Source organism: Nomascus leucogenys, chromosome 7b, assembly GCF_006542625.1.
Source record: "Nomascus leucogenys isolate Asia chromosome 7b, Asia_NLE_v1, whole genome shotgun sequence".
Classification (NCBI taxonomy): Eukaryota; Metazoa; Chordata; class Mammalia; order Primates; family Hylobatidae; genus Nomascus; species Nomascus leucogenys.
In genome coordinates, this window is record NC_044387.1 from 104,743,493 (window position 1) to 104,764,919 (window position 21,427).

The 21,427-nt window shown below is 44.3% G+C and overlaps 1 long non-coding RNA gene across 1 annotated transcript; it reads left to right on the top strand.

Moving 5' to 3' along the window:
• The first annotated feature begins 13,263 nt into the window (after positions 1–13,263).
• On the top strand, positions 13,264–16,460 carry LOC115835915. The gene is made up of 2 exons (XR_004030873.1): positions 13,264–13,467; positions 16,073–16,460. It is a non-coding gene; the product is annotated as an uncharacterized LOC115835915 (long non-coding RNA).
• Positions 16,461–21,427: the final 4,967 nt, after the last annotated feature.

The window sequence follows — 21,427 nt, forward strand, 5'->3', positions numbered from 1 at the left end:
CATAACACCAAACATCTGGTGAAAACTAACGAAGAAAATGTCTAATATCCAGATGTTTACCTTGTGGTCACACAGGCAGAACACCTGTGCACTAAAGTAGTATTCTACCCAGATGCTTGGTGGTATGTGTCCATAGCCCTTTTTCGATAGAATTCATCTCTTCCAGTTAGCAAATGTAAAGCCCAAAGTAGATTAAAAGTTTGTTTATTTCTAACTTTAGGCTTTAAACTTTAAAAAACAAAGGAACTATAGAAATCCATGATATGGTGAGCCATGTTTTCTGCTATAAAAATGTAAGAGACCTGGTTGCAGAATGGCAGAGTAAAGACATACTCACCGGCTGCCTTCTCTCAAAAATAACTCAGAAACAGCAAGGAGAACAAGTCACAGAAATACACCCCATCCTTAGGAAACTAAGAAATATCTATAAACATGAAATGGGAAGATGCAATTTTGGAAGAAGGATAAATATTTAAGGTCATGGATATCCCAGTTACCCTGATTTGATCTTTACACAATGTATGAATGCAACAAATTATCACATGTACCCCCCAAAATATGTACATCTATTATGTGTCAATGAGAAAAAAAGAATTTGGAAAAAGGAAAGACAAATGACTTAGCAGAGAGAAAGAAAGTCAAACCTCATTCCCCACAAAGGGAGTTGAGGGGCTTTCTATGGGAAGTGAGCTAATTTTCCATATAGAATCTTCAAAGGCAAGGCACAGGACTAGGGGAAACTAAACAGAAGGACAGCAGGATTAAGCTAATAGGGAACAGTTAGGTCTCTCCAATTCTCAACCTCCATCCAGTTCTCAAGTGGCTGGTTGACTCCTCTCCCTGCAGATGCTGAAGAGGGCAAAAAATGGAGTTTTTTCCAGGCAAAAGAATTGAGGAACAATTCTTTTAGTAAATAGTGAGATATCTCCATCCCCTTCCCACTGCTCAGACCCAGAAAAGCAACCAGAGTAAAATCCTCAGAAAAGAAATTGCAGGATGCTATGCCAGAGAAAATACTTGCAAACTCATGATATTTGGAGACCCTCAATTTTCCTCAGTGGAGCTGGTCCCTCAATTTTCCTCAGTGGAGCTGGTCCCTCAATTTTCCTCAACAAAGGCCACCAGTGTCATAAGCCCAACACATATACACAGGGCTTTCTGGTCAGCCTTTTTGATTTCTTCTTCTTCTTATTATTATTATTACTGAGACAGGGTCTTACTGTGTCACCCAGGCTAGAGTGCAGTGGCATGACCACAGCTCACTGTAGCCCCAACCTCCGGGCTCCAGTGATCCTCCCACCTCAGCCTCCCAAACTGCTGGGATTGCAGGCATGAGCCACTGCACTGGCCCTTGGTGCCTTACTTTAAAAAAGTGACCCCCCCGCCCCCGCCGGGTGAAGAGACACTCAAGGAAAAACTCTTACATGACCAAGATGAAAACAAACAGAATAGAAGAACCAGAAAAAAGCAAGATGATACAAGGAAAAAGACTGCAAAAAAACTTTAATTAATATCATTAGTGATATGAGAGAACATATTGCATCTGTGAAATAAGAGCAAAGTAATATAAAAATGAATAAGTAGAGAACAAAGAAAAGCTCTTAGAAATAAAAATATGATAGAAATTTAAAATTCAATGGAATAATTGGAAGATGATATGGTTTGGCTCTGTGTCCCCACTCATATCTCATCTCAAATTGTAATCCCCACGTGTCAAGGGAGGGACCTGGTGGGAGATGATTAGATCGAGGGGGTGGTTCCCACATGCTGTTCTTGTGTTAGTGATGGAGTTCTCACAAGATCTGATGGTTTAAAAGGGTGGCACTTCTCCCTTTGTTCTCTCTCTCTCCTGCTGCCATGTAAGGCCTGCCTTGCTTCCCCTTTGCCTTCTGCCATAATTATAAGTTTCCTGAGGTCTCCCAAGCCATGCATAACTGTGAGTCAAATAAACCTCTTTCATTCATAAATTACCCAGTCTCGGGTAGTTATTTACGGCAATGTGAAAACGGACTCATACAGAAGGTAAGGTCAGGTAAATCTCATATCAGATATAAGGCAATAATAAAGAAAAGGGCAGTATCCAAAACAAACAAACAAAAGAAAGAAAGAACCAAGGAAAATGGAGGCTCAATCCAAGGGATCCAATATCCAATGGAAATTCCAGAAAATGAAAATGTAGATGGCAGTAGACAGGAAGTTAGCAAAGACATAATATAAGAACGTTTCCTAAAAAATTTCCAAGAGCATGATTTTCCAAATTTAAAAGGCATCCCAATGTATAGCACAACATTTGAATGAAGATCAGATGTGGAGATTAAGATCATCATCACGATAAAACCTAAAGGGACCATTGGCCATGAGAGAGTAAAAGCACTGGACTTGAAATCCTGGAGAAAACAACTAGAAAACTGGACAAAACATACAAAGCAATTATTTTCAGGCATTAAGTAATAAGCAGCACAAGACTATGACCCTTGAGAAGAAAGAAACAAAGTAAGCCCTATGATCATCTATGACAGAGGCAATTTTCATACTGCAGTTGCAATGATGGGAGGACTCAAAGAGAGCCAGGAAAGGGGGTTGAGAAAACAAGCATCAGAGATCAGATAGGCTGAGGCAGCTGGAAGTTGTGAAGCAGAGAACTGATTACACAGAGTACGTCTACTTGAGCGTTTACTGAGTATTGGGCCATGATTATACAGAGTATGTCTACTTGAGCATTTGCTGAGTATTGGGTCATGCATGTGGACAACAATATTCCACTCTGCTGGACAAAGAATGACTAAAACATGCTAAACTAAATATTCCCAGAGCTCGCATGGGCCTTAGAATTGATCGAGCTCCTGAGAGCCAGAGTGGAGAGGCCTTACTGATTATCCAAGGTATTCATGTCTCTCTGGTAAGGCGGAACAATCTTTGGACTGAAAGCTATTTTAGCCTTGCCTGAGCAAAGCTAAAAAACAGGTCTCAAGGGATGACTGATCTGCAAGTATAACTGCCTGCCTAAACAAAACCAAAATATTATGAAAGTAAGACAAAAAAACAAGTAAACAAAAATCCAGACACACAACAATGTGAAATTCACAATGTCTAAAATCCAATAAAAAAAATTACCAAACATGTCAAAAAGTAAGAAAATGTGACCCATAATCGAGAGAAAAAAAATCAATCAATAAGGACAATGACAGATAAAAGCCAGAGAGGATAGAACTACTAGATAAGAATATTTTTAAAGAGCTATTATAATTGTGAATGCATATCTCAAGGAAAATATGAAGCTAATGAGGAAATAAATGGAAGATATTAAAAAAAGAATGAAATGAAGTTTCTAAGATAAAAGTACACCATCTGGACCAGGCGCGGTGGCTCACGCCTGAAATCCTAGCACTTTGGGAGGCCGAGGTAGGCAGATCACGAGGTCAGGAGTTTGAGACCAGCCTGACCAACATAGTGAAACACCGTCTCTACTAAAGAAAAAAAAAAAAGAAGAAAAATTAGCCAGGTGTGGCAGCAGATGCCTGTAATCCCAGCTACTCAGGAGGCTGAACCTGGGAGGCAGAGCTTGCAGTGAGTCGAGATCACGCCACTGCACTCCAGCCTGGGCAATAGAGTGAGACTCTGTCCCAAAAAAAAAAAAATACACCATCTGAAATGAAAATTTCACTTAGTAGAGCCAGTGCTCAGATCTTGGTTTCTAAAACCATTCTCCAACAAAAGGAACCAGGCCTCCTTGGAGAAATGAATGATTTTAGGACTGGGGCAGGAAATATACAAGATGAGCCTGGGGCATCTTATAGTGCCAGAAGTTAAAAAGTGCTATTAAAAAATGGCAGTATGTAAGAAAGTGCTAAAAAGTAAAATGACAGAGGAACACAGTAGCAAACTAAGGAAAGTCAATGCTGTAAAATTTTGAGCATTAAAATAAATAAAGTACAGTCATCCCTCAGTATCCAAGGGCAATTAGTTTGAGGACCCCATGGATGATGAAATTCACAGATATTCAAGTCCCTTACATAAAACAGAGCAGCATTTGTATATAACTTATGTGCACCCTCCTGTATACAGTAAATCATCTCTAGATTACTTATAGTACCTAATGCAATGTAAATTCTATGTAAATAGTTGTTATACTGTATTTTTATTTGTATTATTTATTGTTATTTTTTATTTTTATCTTTTTAAAAAATATGTTCAATCTGCAAAAATCACAGGCATTCTTTATACCAACAATAGACAAGCAGAGAGCCAAATCTTGACTGAACTGCCATTCACAATTGCTACAAAAAGAATAAAATACCTAGGAATACTGCTAACAAGGGAAGTGAAGGACCTCTTCTAGGAAAACTACAAACCACTGCTCAAGGAAATCAGAGAGGACACAAACAAATGGAAAAACATTCCATGGTCATGGATAGGAAGAATCAATATCCTGAAAATGGCCATACTGCCCAAAGTGATTTATAGATTCAATGCTATTCCTATTAAACTACCATTAAAATTCTTCACAGAATTAGAAAAAAACTACTTTAAAATTCACATGAAACAAAAAAACAGCCTGTATAGCCAAGACAATCCTAAGCAAAAAGAACAAAGCTGGAGGCATCACACTACCTGACTTCAAACCATGCTACAAGGCTACAGTAACCAAAACAGCATGGTACTGGTATAAAAACAAGACACATAGACTGATGGAACAGAATAGAGATCTCAGAACTAAGACTGCATATCTACAACCATCTGATCTTCAACAAACCTGACAAAAACAAGCAATGGGGAAAGGATTCTTTATTTAATAAATGGCGCTGGAAAAACTGGCTGGCCGTATGCAGAAAATTGAAACTGGGTTGGGGTGATATGGTTTGGATCTGTGTTCCCACCCAAATCTCATTTTGAATTGTAATCCCCAAAGTTGGAGGTGGGGCTTGGTAGGAGATGATTGGCTCATGGGGGTGGCTTCTCCTGGCTTAACACATCCCCCTTGGTGTTGTCCTGGCAATAGTGGGTGAGTGAGTTATTGTGAGATCTGGTCATTTAAAAATGTGTAGAATCTTTCCCCTCTCTCTCTTCCTCCTACTCCAGCCATGTAAGATGTGCTGCCTGCTTCCCCATTGCCTTCCACCATGATTGAAAGTTTCCTGAGACCTCCCTAGAAGCCAGATGCCAGATTCGTGCTTCTTGTACAGCTTACAGAACCGTAAGCCAATTAAACCTCTCTTCTTTATAAATTACCCAGTCTCTGGCATTTCTTTATAGCAAAGCGGATATACAGAGTATATTTTCACAATTTTTCTATAAATCTATGACTATTCTAAAATAAAACTATTCTTCACGATTCACTGGATAGGATTAGCAGAAAATTAGACAGAAAAGACACAGGGACAGAAACTCATAGTAATCGAATGTATCCAAAATAAAGCACAGAACTTTTTTTAAAAGACTGAAAGAAAAAATGCACAGAGACTGAGTGACTCTCAGGACAATGCAAAGCTGTCTGAAAAAAATATATAACTGAAGTCTCAGAATGAGAAACAGAGGCCAGAGAAAAATAGTTGAAGAAATAATGAACAAAATTTTTCCAAGTCTGATGAAAGTAATAAGATCACAGATCCAAGAAACTCAACACACCCTAAGCAAGGTAATCAAACAAATAAAAAACACAATAAGGCATATCATAATCAAATTTCTGAAAACTCAAGATAAAGAGAAAAATTTTTAAAGCAGCCAGAGAAGAAAATAACATACTATATACAAGGAACAAAAATAAAGTTAACAGCAAACTTATCGGACTCTTGCAAGCCAAGACAATGGGATGACACTAGTTCATAATTAGATTGAGGAATTCAATTTTAAAAGCCCTGGACATACAACTTAGAACTTAATCAAAGAGGTAAGATTTGCATACTGGAAGCAATTAGGAAATGATTCCAGGGCAACACATCAACTTGCATCTTATATGTAGACAAATTTTACCACTGATTTCCTAAAGTAACCTTTTGTCCAAGACAGAGTCCATAGTTATAGCAGGTTGAATAGTGACCCCCCAAAATATATGTCCATGTCCTGACACCCAAAATCTGTGAATGCAATCTTCTATGGAAAAAAAAGAGTCTTTGCAGATACAATTCAATTAATGATGTTAAAATGAGAAGATCATCCCGGATTACACGGGTGGGGGCCCTAAATCTAAGGACATTATGAGATAGAAGAGAAGATGCATACCCAGAGGAGAAGTCCATGTAAAGATGGAGGCAGGGATTGGAGTGATGCAGCCACAAGCCAAGGAACTGCAAGAGCCACCAGAAGCTGGACAAGGCAAGGAAGGATTCTCCCTAGAACCTTTGCAAGGATTAGGGCCTTTTACTGGCACCCTGATTTCAGATTTCTGGTCTCCAGAATGGCGAGAGAATAAATTCCTGTTTGTTTGCTTGTTTTAACAACCAAATGTGTGGTAATCTTTTACAGCAGCCCTAGAAAACAAATACAATCAGTCATTCACCTTGAATCTCCCTGAATCTATGACCCCATAAGAAATTCAGCAAGTTAGATCAGGTTTGAAGCCAAGAATAAAGGTCATATTTATGCTTTTGCTGTGTACTTAACATTAATAACTAATGATTAAATGCTTTTATCTTTGTAAGTACACAAAATGAAGTAGGTATAGAATCTATAAAGGGGTAAAGTACTCGCAGCACAAGTCCCAGAGTCTGACGAGCGAGCAGACCAGGCCTCTCTGCAGGGTGTTCACTCTACTCGGACTTAGGACGTGTCACTTTTCCCTCTTGACCTCCATATTCAGATCTGGGCATAAGAGGAAGTCGGTAAAGGCCCCTCTAGCTTTAACACCCCTCCCATACAGACAGAGCTCTGAAACCAGAACCAGAAGCTGAGGAAGGGTGAATGGAGCATTCTTGCTGGCATGATGGAGGGACCTGCAGATCTGGCTATTAGGGTGGCATCTCGCCATTTCAATGCCTCTGCAGAATTGGATCCTAGCTTTCAAATCAGACTCAAAACTGATCTTTAGTGTTGGTGGGTTTGTGGGGTTTTTGTTGTTGTTGTTGTTTGATTTTTTTTTTTTTTTTTTTTTTTTGAGACTGTTACTGACACAACAGCTTCTGCCTGGAACTCTTTCACGGAGACTATGGGGCCTTCTTTGGCCAAATTGGCCTAGTGCAGGTTCCATCTGCTTGGCAGCCTCTGTCTGGGCCACAGCGTGTCCACAGCATCCTGCTCTTCTACAGAGGTTTCTTCAGACACTGCAGTGTGTCTGGCCATTTCATTTGTCACCGGTGTAAAAACAACAGAGCCTGCAGCTGCTGGCTGAGTGCCTGTGGCGGAATCCCGCTCCTCACGGGCGGGCGCAGCTACAAGGCGCCCCTGCTCCTTCCAAGAAGACAGGCACAGGGACGGCCAGGATCCTACTCTCTCGGCCACGGCAGTCTGTGCGGGCAGCAGGCCCGAGCTCTACCCCAGGAGCTTCTACCCCTTCTTCTCGACTTCCCTTCCCCCAATTCCCACCAGGCGGCAGCGCAGCTTCTCTGGCACGACTGGGGACTGGGCACAGGGAGGGGAAGGGTGGCCAAGGGCCTGAGGCAGGTGGGCAGCCTGTGGCCCCCGAAGGACACCTGCTTTGGCTAAGACACCTCCTAGGGCTGCCCCAGCCTGGCTCCAGGCCTCAGCCTCTGCTGCCTCCAGGAGCCCCAAAAAGTTGTTTCAAGAAGGGATGAGACAATGCTGAAGATGAAGCCCACAGCAACAGACCATTCACATCAATTTGCAAGGAAAAAAAAAATCTTGTTCATGCTCCCAATTAAAGGGGACTGACAATTAACAGCAGAAACAATAGCCAACACTACAGACATCACAATTGGTTCAGCTTACACAATTCTGACTAAAAAATTAAGTTGAGCAACCTTTCCCCTTAATGGGTGCCAAAACTGTTGCTCCAAGATCAGCTGCAAAGAAGAGCAGAGCTTTCTATGGAAATTTTAAACAAGAGGGATCAATAATCTGAAGCGTTTGTTCAAAGAATTGTAACAGGAGAGGAAACACGGCTTTACCAGTACAATCCTGAAGACAAAGCACAATCAAAGCCATGGCTACCAAGAGGTGGAAGTGGTCCAGTCAGAGCAAAAGAGGACTGACTGGTCAAGAGCAAAGGTGACCACTCTGGGAAATGCTCTAGGCATTTTGCTTGTTGACCTTCTAGATTCCCAAAGAACGATAACATCTGCTTATTATGATGAGAGTATTTTAAGAAAGTCAGCCAGAGCTTTAGCAGAAAATTGCCCAGGAAAGCTTCACCAGAGACTCCTTCTCCACCCGGACAATGCTCCTGCTCATTCTGCTCATCAAACAAGGGCATTTTTGCAAGAGTTTTAAAGGGAATCATCAGGCATCCACCTTACAGTCCTGATTTGACCCCTTCTGACTTATTTTTGTTCCCTAATCTTAAAAAATCATTAAAAGGCCGCATTTTTCTTCAGTTAATAACGTAAAAAAAGCCTCCATTGACATGGTTAGATTCCCATGACCCTCAGGGGTATTTAAACTATTGGTTCTATTTCTGTAGAGAACCCCAATACCATATATCAATAGGTATGTGTGTCTGTGTACACACACACACACATATATACACAATATATATGTGTGTGTATATATACCATATATATGTGTGTATACACACATATATATATACCACAGAAAGAGAGAGAGAGAGCAATTTATTACAGGAATTGGCTCATGTGTTTATGGACGCCAAGAAGTCCCATCACCATGTGTAAGCTGGAGAAGCAGGCAAGCCAGTGGTATAATTCAGTTCAAGTCTGAAGGCCTGACAACCAGAAGAGCTGATGATATAAGTCCTGGTTCAAGTCTGAAGGTCCAAGGACCAGGAGCACTGATGGCTAAGGGCAGGAGAAGATGGCTGTTCTCATTCAAACAAAGAAAGTTTGACCACCCTTTCTTTGGCTTTATGTTCTATTCTGGCACTTCCTCAACAGAGTGGATGATGCCTGCCCACATGGATGAGGGAAGATCTTCTTTATTCAGCCTACAGACTCAAATGCTAACCTCTTCCTAAAATACAGTCACAGACACACCCCAAAATAATGTTTTACCAGCTCTCTGGGTATCCTTTAGCCTAGTCACTGACACCTAAAGTTAACATATATATATATATATATATATGTGTGTGTGTATATATATATATGTGTGTGTGTGTGTGTTATGTGTGTGTGTATCTGTGTGTGTGCCTGCATTCTGTCACAGAGTCATTAAGAGAACTTAAACATATGTCTACTTGCTTTTAATGACATTATCTCACCTACTTTAAGTAGAATGACCCATTTTAGAGATTTGGACAAAGCCAAGTATCCTTAGCCTTTTCCACCAAAGAAAGAAAAAAAAGCACATGGCGCTAACGTTCTGAGTATAAAGTATGTGCCGGGCACTCTTGGCTACTTAAACACTCTCTCACCCCGAGAGGTCCTCCCTTTTGAGGCTGGGGATGGAATTCCCAGTGTCGTGTTGTATCATCTTTGCCTGGTTGGCTGGAGCAGGCTCCTCACCGGTATCTTTGCTTCTACTTTTTTTTTTCCCCAATAGTTCAGTCTGCTCAGAGGCACCAGAGTGTGATTCAAATATATCATGTCACTTTCCTGCCTAAAGTTCTTCACACATTTCCCATAGCAATTAGAATAAAATTCACACTCCCTTCAATGGCTTACAAACCTCTCTCTGCATATGGTCTGGCCTTTGCCTAACTTTCTAATTTCATCTGCAACTATTCTTTTCCCTGCTCACTGTGCTTAGCATAGAGGTCTCCACACGACAGCCCATAGGCAAAAGCCAGCCTACTGCCTATGTTTTTGTACAGCCTCTGAACCAAGAATGATTTTTACATTTTGAAATGGCTAGAAAAAAGAAAAAAGGAAAGCAATATTTTGTGACACATGAAAATGAGATGCAATTCACATTTCAGTGTTGATAAATAAAGTTTTGTTGCAACATAGCCATGCCCATTCATTTATGTATTGTCCAGGGTTGTTTTTAGGCTAAAGAAGCAGCTCTTATTTTTTAGAGCTCAGCTGTTGCAACCAAGGCTAAATGGCCCACAAAGCTTGAAATATTTGCTAGCTGGCCCACTACAAAAGAAGTTCGCCAACTTCTGCTTTAGCCACACTGAAGACCTTTCTCTTGCCGAAACTCACTCTGTGCATTCCTTCCTCAGGGCTCCCTGCTTTCTAGTCTCTATTCCTGGTATGTTCTCTAGCTTTTCACGTGGCTGGTTTGTTCTCATAAAGTCTGGCTTAACTTGAACAAAACCAGCAGAAGGTCATATACTGTCAGACTGTATCTGCTTCCATACCGACCAGTTTCCAAACCCTGCATAGACGGATTTGGTTGCAGATTCTCTCATTTTTATCTGGCAGTAGCGAGGGATTGAGAAGCTTTCTTGAGGCCACGATTGGTTCTGAACTCCATCAACCTAGTGATTTCTCCTGCAACTGGTATAAATCAAGCTTGTCCAACCTCACGGCCCATGGGCTGTAAGAGGCCCAGGACAGCTTTGAATGTGGCCCAACACAAACTCGTAAACTTTCTTAAAACATCATGAGATTCTTTGTGTATGTGATTGTTTTTTAGCTCATCAGCTGTCATTAGTGTGTTTTATGTGTGACCCAAGACAAAAGAAGAAGCCAAAAGATTGGACACCCCTGATATAAATGGATGTTCCTCCCCTCTCGCAGCCAGGAGACTAAGAAGCTGAAGGAAGAGACTGTGTGTTCCGTATCCCAGACTCAGGGGAAAAAACGAGGTGTCGCTGAAACTCTCCCCATGGTCATTTCAGCCACATCTCCATCACATTATAGCCAGCAAGGGCGCAAGCACAGGCCAGAATTCTTAACGGAATTGTGGACATGGAACTTCCAACAGAGGATAAGGTTTGCTTTTTATTACAGGGCACTGGTCCACCAAAGAGGGCGTCAGTAGGCCCTCTAGATAAAAGCTACATTTATCCATGATGTGGAGAGAGGTCTTCTGAGCTAAGGTCTGTGCACATTGTCTACACCACATGTAGTGCAGTGTGGTGTAGACGATGTGCACAGACCTTAGCTCAGAAGACCTCTCTCCACATCAGCTGCAGGGTGCTCCAAGTCACCCACCCACTCTGAGCCTGTTTCCTCATCTGTAAAATACCAACCAGCCTAATCCTCTTAGAGGTTGTTTAAGGATCTGGTGAGAAAATATTTTTACAACGCTTTTTAAACTAAGTCTTAAAGAAATACAAAATATTTTACTAGCCCTTTCTCGATGGCATGAACACAAAATTCTGCTTAAGAAGTGCCACCACGGGGCTGGGTGTGGCGGCTCATGCCTGTAATCCCAGCACTTTCGGAGGCCAAAGCAGGTGGATCACCTGAGGTCAGGAGTTCCAGACCAGCCTGGCCAACATGGTGAAACCCCATCTCTACTAAAATACAAAAATTAGCCGGGCATGGTGTTGGGCGCCTGTAATCCCAGCTACTCGGGAGGCTGAGGTAAGAGAATCACTTGAACCCGGGAGGCAGAGTTTGCAGTGAGCCGAGATCACACCACTGTACTCTAGCCTGGGTGACAGAGCTAGACTCCATCTCAAGAAAAAAAGAAGAAATGCCACCATCGACAACTCCCATGATTTCGTAAGTATCTCAAGAGTATTTAATTAAGTTGGCACGTCCTTAAATGTATTACTTTTAAATTTATATAGGAGAAAAAGACATGTGTGAGGTTTGAAGGGATGTTGCTTAGAATGCAAATACATTCTGTGAGATGTGGGGTGGGGGCCGACTGTGGAGGCAGAGACAAGAGAGGGAGATTCTGAAAAAGGAAGCTGCCAGGATAACAGATCAAGGCCAAACCAGGAGAGAAACGCGTCCAGACCTCCTGGGTAAGCATAACTCTCACATTGATGTGACAGCTTTAATTTAGAAAGTGTATGTTTCCCAAAGCACTTCAGTGAATGGGGTTCACTGTAGGAATTGTTTCAGGGTTACCGAGTGCAGTGAATACCAAGGGGAGTATTATGACAGAGACTACTGAGGGACTTTTTGTGTGTGTGTGTGTGTGTGTTTTTTTTTTTTTGACACAGAGTCTTGCTCTGTCACCCAGGCTGGAGTGCAATGGTACAGCCACAGCTCACTGCAGCCTTGACCTCCTAGGCTCAAGCAATTCTCCTGCCTCAGCCTCCCAAGGAGCTGGGACTACAGGTATGTGCCACCATGCTCAGCTAATTTTTTATTTCTTTTGTTTTTTAGAGACAGAGTCTCTCTCTGTCACCCAGACTGGAGTGCTATGGTACAATCATGACTTATTGCAGCCTCGAACTCCTGGGCTTAAGTAATTCTCCCGCCTCAGCCTTTGGAGTAACTGGGACCTACAGGGGTGCACCCCCATGCCCAGCTAATTTTTCATTTCTTTTATTTTTACACATGGGGCCTTGCTTTGTTACCCAGGCTGGTCTCAAATTCCTGGCTTCAAGCAGTTCCCCAACTTCAGCCTCCCACTGGGATTATAGGTGTGAACCACCATGCTAAAGGAATTTTTGAATTGGGATTTAGAAGAAAATGCAGTAAGTTCTGAGAGACTGAGGACAATGCTTGGCCCAAGGGCTGGTCTGAACATGAAATGTATCTCTACTAATGCCCGTGTGAGGGCCTGGAGGTGCCCTGGCCCTGGAATCAGGAGACGTGGGTCCCAGGCCGTGCGCTGACGTGCCCTGGCCCTGGAGTCAGGAGACGTGGGTCCCAGGCCGTGGGCTGATGTGCCCTGGCCCTGGAGTCAGGAGACGTGGGTCCCAGGCCGTGGGCTGACGTGCCCTGGCCCTGGAGTCAGGAGACGTGGGTCCCAGGCGGTGTTCTGACGTGCCCTGGCCCTGGAGTCAGGAGACGTGGGTCCCAGGCTGTGGGCTGACGTGCCCTGGCCCTGGAGTCAGGAGACGTGGGTCCCAGGCCGTGGGCTGACGTGCCCTGGCCCTGGAGTCAGGAGACGTGGGTCCCAGGCCGTGGGCTGACGTGCCCTGGCCCTGGAGTCAGGAGACGTGGGTCCCAGGCCGTGGGCTGACGTGCCCTGGCCCTGGAGTCAGGAGACGTGGGTCCCAGGCCGTGTGCTGACGTGCCCTGGCTGAGCAGAGCTGCTCTCCGGGAGCCTGTTTTCTGCTTGGTAAAATTAGGACAATACGCTCTATCTTTCGGGTAGGGGAGGGTGGTGTGAGGAGCGGAAATAATGCGTGGAAAGCAATCTGCACTGCACCCTGCAGGAAAGGAAGCTGCTGTTCCTGTTCGCATGTGCCAGGCAGTTACTGTGGAGATGTACGCTTCATTAAAACACCGCCATCTTCACCAGGCTGCAGAGATACCAGTGTTACTGCACAGCTGAGATGAGGAGCTGACTGATCCTGTTGGGAGGACCTGGAGATGATTCATGGTAAGAGCACTACAGGAAGAGAGAGAAGCATCTGCTTCCTCGAGTGCCAGGGTGGCAGAGAGGCCACCGGAAGTCTTCACTTGGCTGAAGACTTGCAGTGAGTCAGGGGTTTAATTCAGAGGATTGAGAGAAGGCCAGCACCATGGGAATTGTTCAGAATGGGGGTCCAGGGCCAACAGAGAGAACCTGATTGTATTCCAGAAGAAAGGCGAAACTCTGAGCTAGGATAGCTGAGCTGAGCAGGAGGTCAGAGAGGCAGGAGCAGCATGCAGAAAGTGCGCCATGAGCCGGGAGAGGCCTGCAAGGTGGGATGTGCACATGGCTGATGCTGAACACCTGGAGCCAGGGCGTGATGGGGGCACTGGCTGACTGCCCAGGGCCCATGCCTTATCCCCCGCCGCCACCCACCATGCCTGCCCACACCTTTCTGTGTGGGTCTTCACCCAGCCTGGCCATGCTCCAGTGGCATCCGCAGTGGCTCTTTTCCTCACCTGCAAAGAGCAAATCAAAGAGGGCAGCAAGGTTAGGCCAGGTGAGAGGCCACTCACCCTGGCCAGCAAGTATGGGTGAGACAGGACATGCCAGGCCCCCGGCAATCCAGAAGTCCCCTTGGAACAGATGGAAGAGGCAATTCCATCCGGCAAGAGCCAACCCTCTTGCCCACTTACCAATCCCATTCTCTCCACGTAGCCCTCCAAAGCAACTCCCTGAGCATCTTCAAAGCCGGAGGCCTGGAAGTGATGAGAGGCCAACATGCGCTCTAATGAGATACAGCCCCGGGTTCCACTTCATCTCCTTGAGACTCCAGCTTTTGCTTGCTCTCCCCATGTCCACTTTCCCTTCCTGACTGCCAGCAGCAGCCGGCAGATCGTATTTCCAGGCGGCAGCTCAATGCGCTCAGCCAATGCATAAAGGAAGCCAGTGGAAGGTTATCAATAAATAGTGGATCAAACAGTGAGAGTGTGAAAGATGAATGCTGGATGTTTTCCAGGACTTTGCATAGTCATTCATATGCATATATACTTTGCAAATTTCCAAGAAGAAAATATAGCATGTGGCATGTCTCAAACTTGATTGTTCTATAGAAAATGTTATGAGCTCAACTGTGTCTCCCTAAAATTCATATATTGAAGCTCTAACCGCCAGTACCTTAGAATGTGATGGTATTTGAAGATAAGGCTTTTAAAATGGGAATTAAGGTAAAACGGGGTCAGGAAAGTGGGCCCTAATCCAGTATGACTGGTGTCCTTATAAGAAGAGGAGACTAGGACACAGACAGAGACACTACACGTGTGCACCCACAGACGAATGACCACGTGAACACACAGCAAGAAAGCAGCCACCTGCAAGCTGCCGGGCGTGGTGGCTCACACCTGTAATCCCAGCACTTTGGGAGGCCAAAGCGGGTGGAGCACGAGGTCCTGAGTTCGAGATCAGCCCGATCAACATGGTGAAACCCCATCTCTACTAAAAATACAAAAATTAGCCAGGCGTGGTGGCAGACGCCTGTAATCCCAGCTACTCAGGAGGCTGAGGCAGGAGAATCGCTTGAACCCGGGAGGCAGAGGTTGCAGTGAGCTGAGATTGCACCACTGCACTCTAGCCTGGGTGACAGAGCAAGACTCCATCTCAAAGAGAAAAAAAAAAAGAAAAGAAAAGAAAACAGCCACCTGCAAGCCAAGGAGAGAGGATTCAGAGAAACCAAGCCTGCCAATATCTTGGTCCTGAACATCCTGCCTCCAGAACTGTGAGAAATCAATTTCTGTTGTTAAACCTCCCATCCATGGTATTTTGTTATGGCAGCCCTAGCAAACTCATGCAGAAAACTTCTTACTATCTGCATGATCTGTTTAGGATGTGCTAAAATAGTATTATTCATCATTTCAATGCTATTTTATTTATTTTTATTTTTATTTTTTTGAGATAGAATCTTGTTCTGTCACCCAGGCTGGGGTGCAATGGCGCGATCTCGGCTCACTGCAACCTCAGCTCACTGCACCCTCCACCTCCTTGGTTCAAGCGATTCTCCTGCCTCAGCTTCCCGAGGAGCTAGGATTGCAGGCACGTACCACCACGCCCAGCTAATTTTTGTGGGTTTTTTTAGTAGAGATGGAGTTTCACCATGTTGGTCAGGCTGGTCTGGAACTCCTGACCTCAGATGATCCGCCCGCCTCAGCCTCCCAAAGTGCTAGGATTACAGGCGTGAGCCACTGCACCTGGCCCAGTACTATTTTATTAAAGCTTTTCTATGTATTTATTTTTATTTATTGGTTATCTAGTATCACTGACTTCTAAGCACTAACTTTCCCCACCTTTGTGTGAGTTCTTTGCACCTGATTCAAATACATCCTTGAATGGTACCTACTCTATAAATAGACAAACGAATTCCTGTGCATTCTCAGCCTGCATTCATAATCCCTCCCTGGCCAGCCTCTGCGGTGGCTTTGTACTGTGTCAATGTGCCTAAGCTGAACTATGTTCCTCAGAAAATCTGAGCAAAATTTGGAAGGCAGAAGTGAAACAGCAGTCATATTTACAAAGTCTGTGTAGGGCGTGGCGCTGTGGTGGCTCACACACAATGCCATGGCTCCATGTATTGGTACAGGGCAGCGGCTGTGCCTGCAGTTCCTCCAGCTCCCACCAGAACTGCTTCTTCAGCTTCACTGAATCTTGGGTTTATGAGCAATTCCATGGTGAAGTGCACCAGCTCTTCTGCAGGTCATCTTCATCATCAGAGCTTCATCATCAGAGCTTCATCATCAGAGCTGGAGTGTTGGAGCTGAGAGGCTGACGTGGAAGACATCAGTTTCAGTCCATCCACAGGAGTTCCATCTCCTCCCTGCAGGTGCAGCTCATGCCTACCCTCTCCCACTGCACATCCATCTGCCAGCACTGCTGACTTCAGGCCCACTCCTGGACACAGGGGCAGCAAGTTGCAGCTCTCATAACAATGTGTATCCTAATCTCTTTAATAAATTTCTTGTTTTGCTCAAGGTGGTTTTGCTTCTCTGATCAAACTTTAATGATACAGATTTTGGAACCATTATAGGTGCTGCTGCAGTTAAAAACCTAAAATGTGTGGCACTGGCTTTGGGGCCAGGCAGTGAATAGAAGGCAGAGGGGCCTTGAGAAGTCTGTCAGTGAGGGCTTCAATAAATATGACGAAAATATTGTTGAAACCTGGAAAAGGGAAGATAGGTTTGTGTAGTGGTAGGAAGTTTAGCAACATTGAAACCCAGGATAACTTGGAAAATAGAAAATGTATCAATGAGCTGCATGACTGAGTGGAGGGAATTGACAGGCACACGGGCCACCTAACTTCTAGCTGCCACAATAAAATAAGAGAGAATAGGCCAGGCACAATAATATAAGAGAGAATGGGCCAGGCGTGGTGGCTCACACTTGTAATCCCAGCACTTTGGGAGAACGAGATGGGCAGATCATGAGGTCAGGAGTTCAAGACCAACCTGGCCAACATGGAGAAACCCCGTTTCTACTAAAAATACAAAAAATAGCATGGCCTGGTGGTGGATGCCTGTAATCCCAGCTACTTGGGAGGCTGAGGCAGGAGAACTGCTTGAACCTGGAAGTCAGAGGTTGAAGTGAGCCGAGATCATGCCACTGCACTCCAGCCTGGGCGACAGAGCAAGACTCTGTCTCGGAAAAAAAAAAAGAAAGAAATGAAAATAAAAAATAAAAATAAATAGGCCAGGCGCAGTGGCTCATGCCTGTAATCCCAGCACTTTGGGAGGCCGAGGCGGGCAGATCACAAGGTCAGGAGATCGAGACCATTCTGACTAACACGGTGAAATCCCGTCTCTACTAAAAATACAAAAAAAATTAGCCGGGCGTGGTGGCGGGTGCCTGTAATCCCAGCTACTCAGGAGGCTGAGGCAGGAGAATGGCGTGAATCCAGGAGGCGGAGCTTGCAGTGAGCCGAGATCGTGCCACTGCATTCCAGCCTGGGCGATAGAGAGAGACTCTATCTCAAAAAAATAAGTAAAATAAAAAATAAGAGAGAATGGAGATGAGCTAAGGAACCAATGGTGAAACGTAAAGGTGGCAGGACTTGCAGGATTTGAAAAAACAAACAAAAAAATGGTTTGTCATTCCCAGCCTCTCCAAATGGCAAACATCTCAAAAATTAAGAAATGGCTTGTGGATCTGGTTCCAGTTAAAATGGAGTGAGCCGATGCCATGGTAGCTCCCCAACAGGTTACTTGTAAGAACCCCAGAGTGGATACATAAAGCAACTTAAAAGGGACTCTGCAAGGAAATAATAGCAGGTGGGTTGGAGAGGGAGAGCCAAACTCCAAGAAAGATGAATAAGGTGGTAAGTTTCCTCTCCTTCCCCTTCCATGTCTCTTGACATAGATTCAGAGCAGCCAAACCCAGAACTGCTTAAGCGGCAGGGACAGGAAACATTTCAAGAGAAATTCTCTCTTTCTAATCAATGGAATAGGAACAGGCGTCCCTGCATGGCAGAGCGAGTGAGGGAAACCTGGCTTTAGTCCATCCTGACCTGTCCCGATGCCATAAAGGAGTAAGACTTAGGGGTCTTTGGCGGGAGATGAGTATATTTTGCATGTGGGAAGGGTGTGAGTTATTGTTGCCAGAGGACAGGCTGGTGGACTACATGATCCAAACAAAGATGGTGCAAGAGCACCCCTCGGCGCACACGCTGTTTTCATAATGTGATCTTGTCATCTCCCATCAAGAGGTGAAGTCTATGTCCCTTCCCCTTGAACCTGGGTGGGCTTTTGTGCCTGCTTTAACCAACAGAGGATAGGAAAAGCGACACTCGGTGACTCTAAGACTAGATTATAAAAGGCAAAGCCATTTCCTACTGGCTTTTTCTCAGGATACTCACTCTTGGAAACCAGTGGCCGTGCTCTCAGGAAGCCCAGACCACATGATGAAGCCCCAGCTGAAGCCCTATTAGCCCCAGTAATCCCCAGACTGTAGGAGATAATAAGAATGAATTAATTCTGTTATTTTATGCCACTAAAGTTGTGATTGTTTGTTATAAAGGAATAGCTATATAACTCTCCCCAAAGACCTGAACTGTAAAGCAGGAAGCCAACTTATCACTTTACAAGAAAGATCAGGTCTTTCCAAAGACTACTTACTCCATCCTCGGCAGCCCCTTCCAGGTATCCAGGTCCCTTCGAGGCTACTGGATGAATAAGAAAACAGAGCACAGAGACCCACAGGCCTGGTGACACCTACTGAAGCTTCTGCCCCAAGCTGTGTCCCCCAGTGACTGTCATTTCCCTTTCCCACCCTACCCCCAGTGCTGGCTGTCTCATTTGTTCTGGAGAGGGTTTATGGCCACCCATCTCCTGCTGTTAATAGTCATTCTTTCCCAGATAAAGCAAGCACAACAGACTCATGTTCTTCCAGGTTAATACACTTATTATATTCAGTCTCCCAGACGTTACTATAGATGTCCTGATACAACACACTGATTCATCAGGGGCATCACTCCTCAGACAGTAGTTTACTGTTTATTCATTAGTCTGACTTCACTCATTACCTTTTTATTCTTCTTCACTGCAGTCTGAGAGGTTAACTTATCTCTGAGTTGTGACTGTCTTAGTGCCATCCCATGAACTGATATACATGGTCAGTCCCACCTATCAGCCAAAAGCAATGCCTAGTGACTTGTTTGGGTGCCGAACAAAGGGTGCTCATGTATCATATCTTGAGAAACCATGAAGCTTCGCACATGTAGTTGTTCATCTAATATTTTCATTCTGAGGCACGTGGGGCTGATTGGCTGCACTGAGCCACATTTTAACATAACCCCTCTGGTTACTCTCAGTCCCTTGTTATAGGACCAACAGGTTCATGTGCTCACTGTGCAGTAACAGACTTATTACACAGAGACAGCAGAGTTTGCAGCAGAGAAAGTTTAAGAATCTCAGGGTGCCAAGCAAGGAGACAGGAGGAGACCCTCAAATCCATCACCCCAAGGAGTTCTTGGCTGGGGCTTTTAAGGGGATCATGAAGGGGAAGGGGCTGGATAACTGGGGTCCTTGACTGGTTGTAGGGGGATGAAATCATCAGGATGTGAAAACTGCATTCTTTGGTGAGCCAGCCTCTTATGGGGTCCTTTGGACCAGCTGAGTCAGTAGTTTCATCAACATGCGGGAACTGAAGGAGTAGCTCAAAGGGAAAACAATGTTTCATAATTCTCAAGTTGTTTTCTATAGAAGAGTTAAGGGAAGTATAATCTTGTAACAGGCTCTACATGATCCTAGGACAACAATAGCTGTTCCTCAAACAACTCTGAGGAAGCAGGTCTGAGCTGGCTGACCTCAAGGTCAATGCTGAAGGTGATGCAAGCTGGGTTTATTTTCATCCATGAAAATAAATTAATTCTCTGATTAATTTTATAAAGTTTATAGGGTCGGGCCGGGTGCGGTGGCTCATGCTTGTAATCCCAGCATTTTGGGAGGCTGAGGTGGGCGGATCACGAGGTCAAGAGATCGAGACCGTCCTGGCTAACATGGTGAAACCCTGTCTCTACTAAAAATACAAAAAATTAGCCAGGCTTGGTGGCGGGCACCTGTAGTCCCAGCTACTCGGGAGGCTGTGGCAGGAGAATCGCTTGAACCCGGGAGGCAGAGGTTGCAGTGAGCCGAGATCACGCCGCTGCACTCCAGCCTGGGTGACAGAGTGTGACTCCGTCTCAAAATAAATAAAATAAAATAAAAATAAAGTTTATAGGGTCAGTTTCACCCTTTTATTCAATTTTCTGTCCCTTTTTCTACTTTTTAAATCTTTCTACTCCCTTTCCCCTCAAGCTTATACCATGGCACTCTCACACAAGTACGAGCTGCGCGGACAAACTGCTTCAATTCTTTTAGGGACGCAGCAATGGTTAAATCCTTACTTTTGCTGCAGAGCTTACTGTCACTTCTCAGACGTGTGACTTCTTGGAGCCTCAGTCTCTTCATCTGCAAAATGGCAACAGCAGCTATTGTCACCTGTTTTCTTCCCAAAATTACCATAAGGTTCAAATAAGGTCATGTGGGTGAGAACACTGTGAAAGGCTTGGCAAAAGCCACACAAATGTCAGGAAAACATGCAGATAATTTCCTACAAAAATAATTAGGCATTCACTTTCATTCGTTTGAATGCAGCCTTTGTTCCTTTCTTGCATCTAATTAAATCAAGAGAAATGTCAGGTGTAGAATTCTTAGGGATCAGGGTTTTGTTTTTGCTGGGCAAGAAAAATATGCCCTCAAGTGCCTTGGGCATATAGTTACTTTGGTTTTCCTGTGCTCTACAATTAAAGCCTTATCTGGAATTGTTATGGCTTTGTATCCTTTCAGCTATTTTGATGCTAATGAAGAAAAGTTCGGCAAGGATGAAATTCTAAATATCCAGAACTTTATTTCATGAGCATCTTCATTAATAGTTATGGCTCATCACATGACCGGCCTTCTCAAAAGCAAGAGGATGTGGATGTCATGCAAGCCCCTGGAGAAAGAAATTTGGAAACCCAAATAAGTAAATTTAATTAGCGATCTCACATGAAATGATTGTGAGATGCAGGCAAATTTTCCCCTGCCTCCCAGCAGGAGGGCTTTGTCCTGGCGTGTAACATTTCAAAGGCCCTAGCTCATGAGAACCACTTTTCTCCAAAGCAAGGATGCTTTTGCAGCTGCTGTAAGGTGTAGGGATTTCATTTTAAATACAAAATGTGTTCCAGCTTCTGTAAGAACCTGCAGCTGTTTGGCCACTCTGTGCAAGAGGTTGAATGTTGTGCATTGTCCCTGGAGCTGCTTTAGACCAAAAGCAAAATATTTTCTGCTTCCAAGAATTGGTGAAGGGCCACCTATCAGAGGAATTTAAAATATTTCTCCAATTAAGCTCCATACCTACAGAGTCCACTTTGAATATGAGAAGAAAGGGGCAGCAAGTTAGCAGAGCTGCTCTTTGAAAAAGCTGT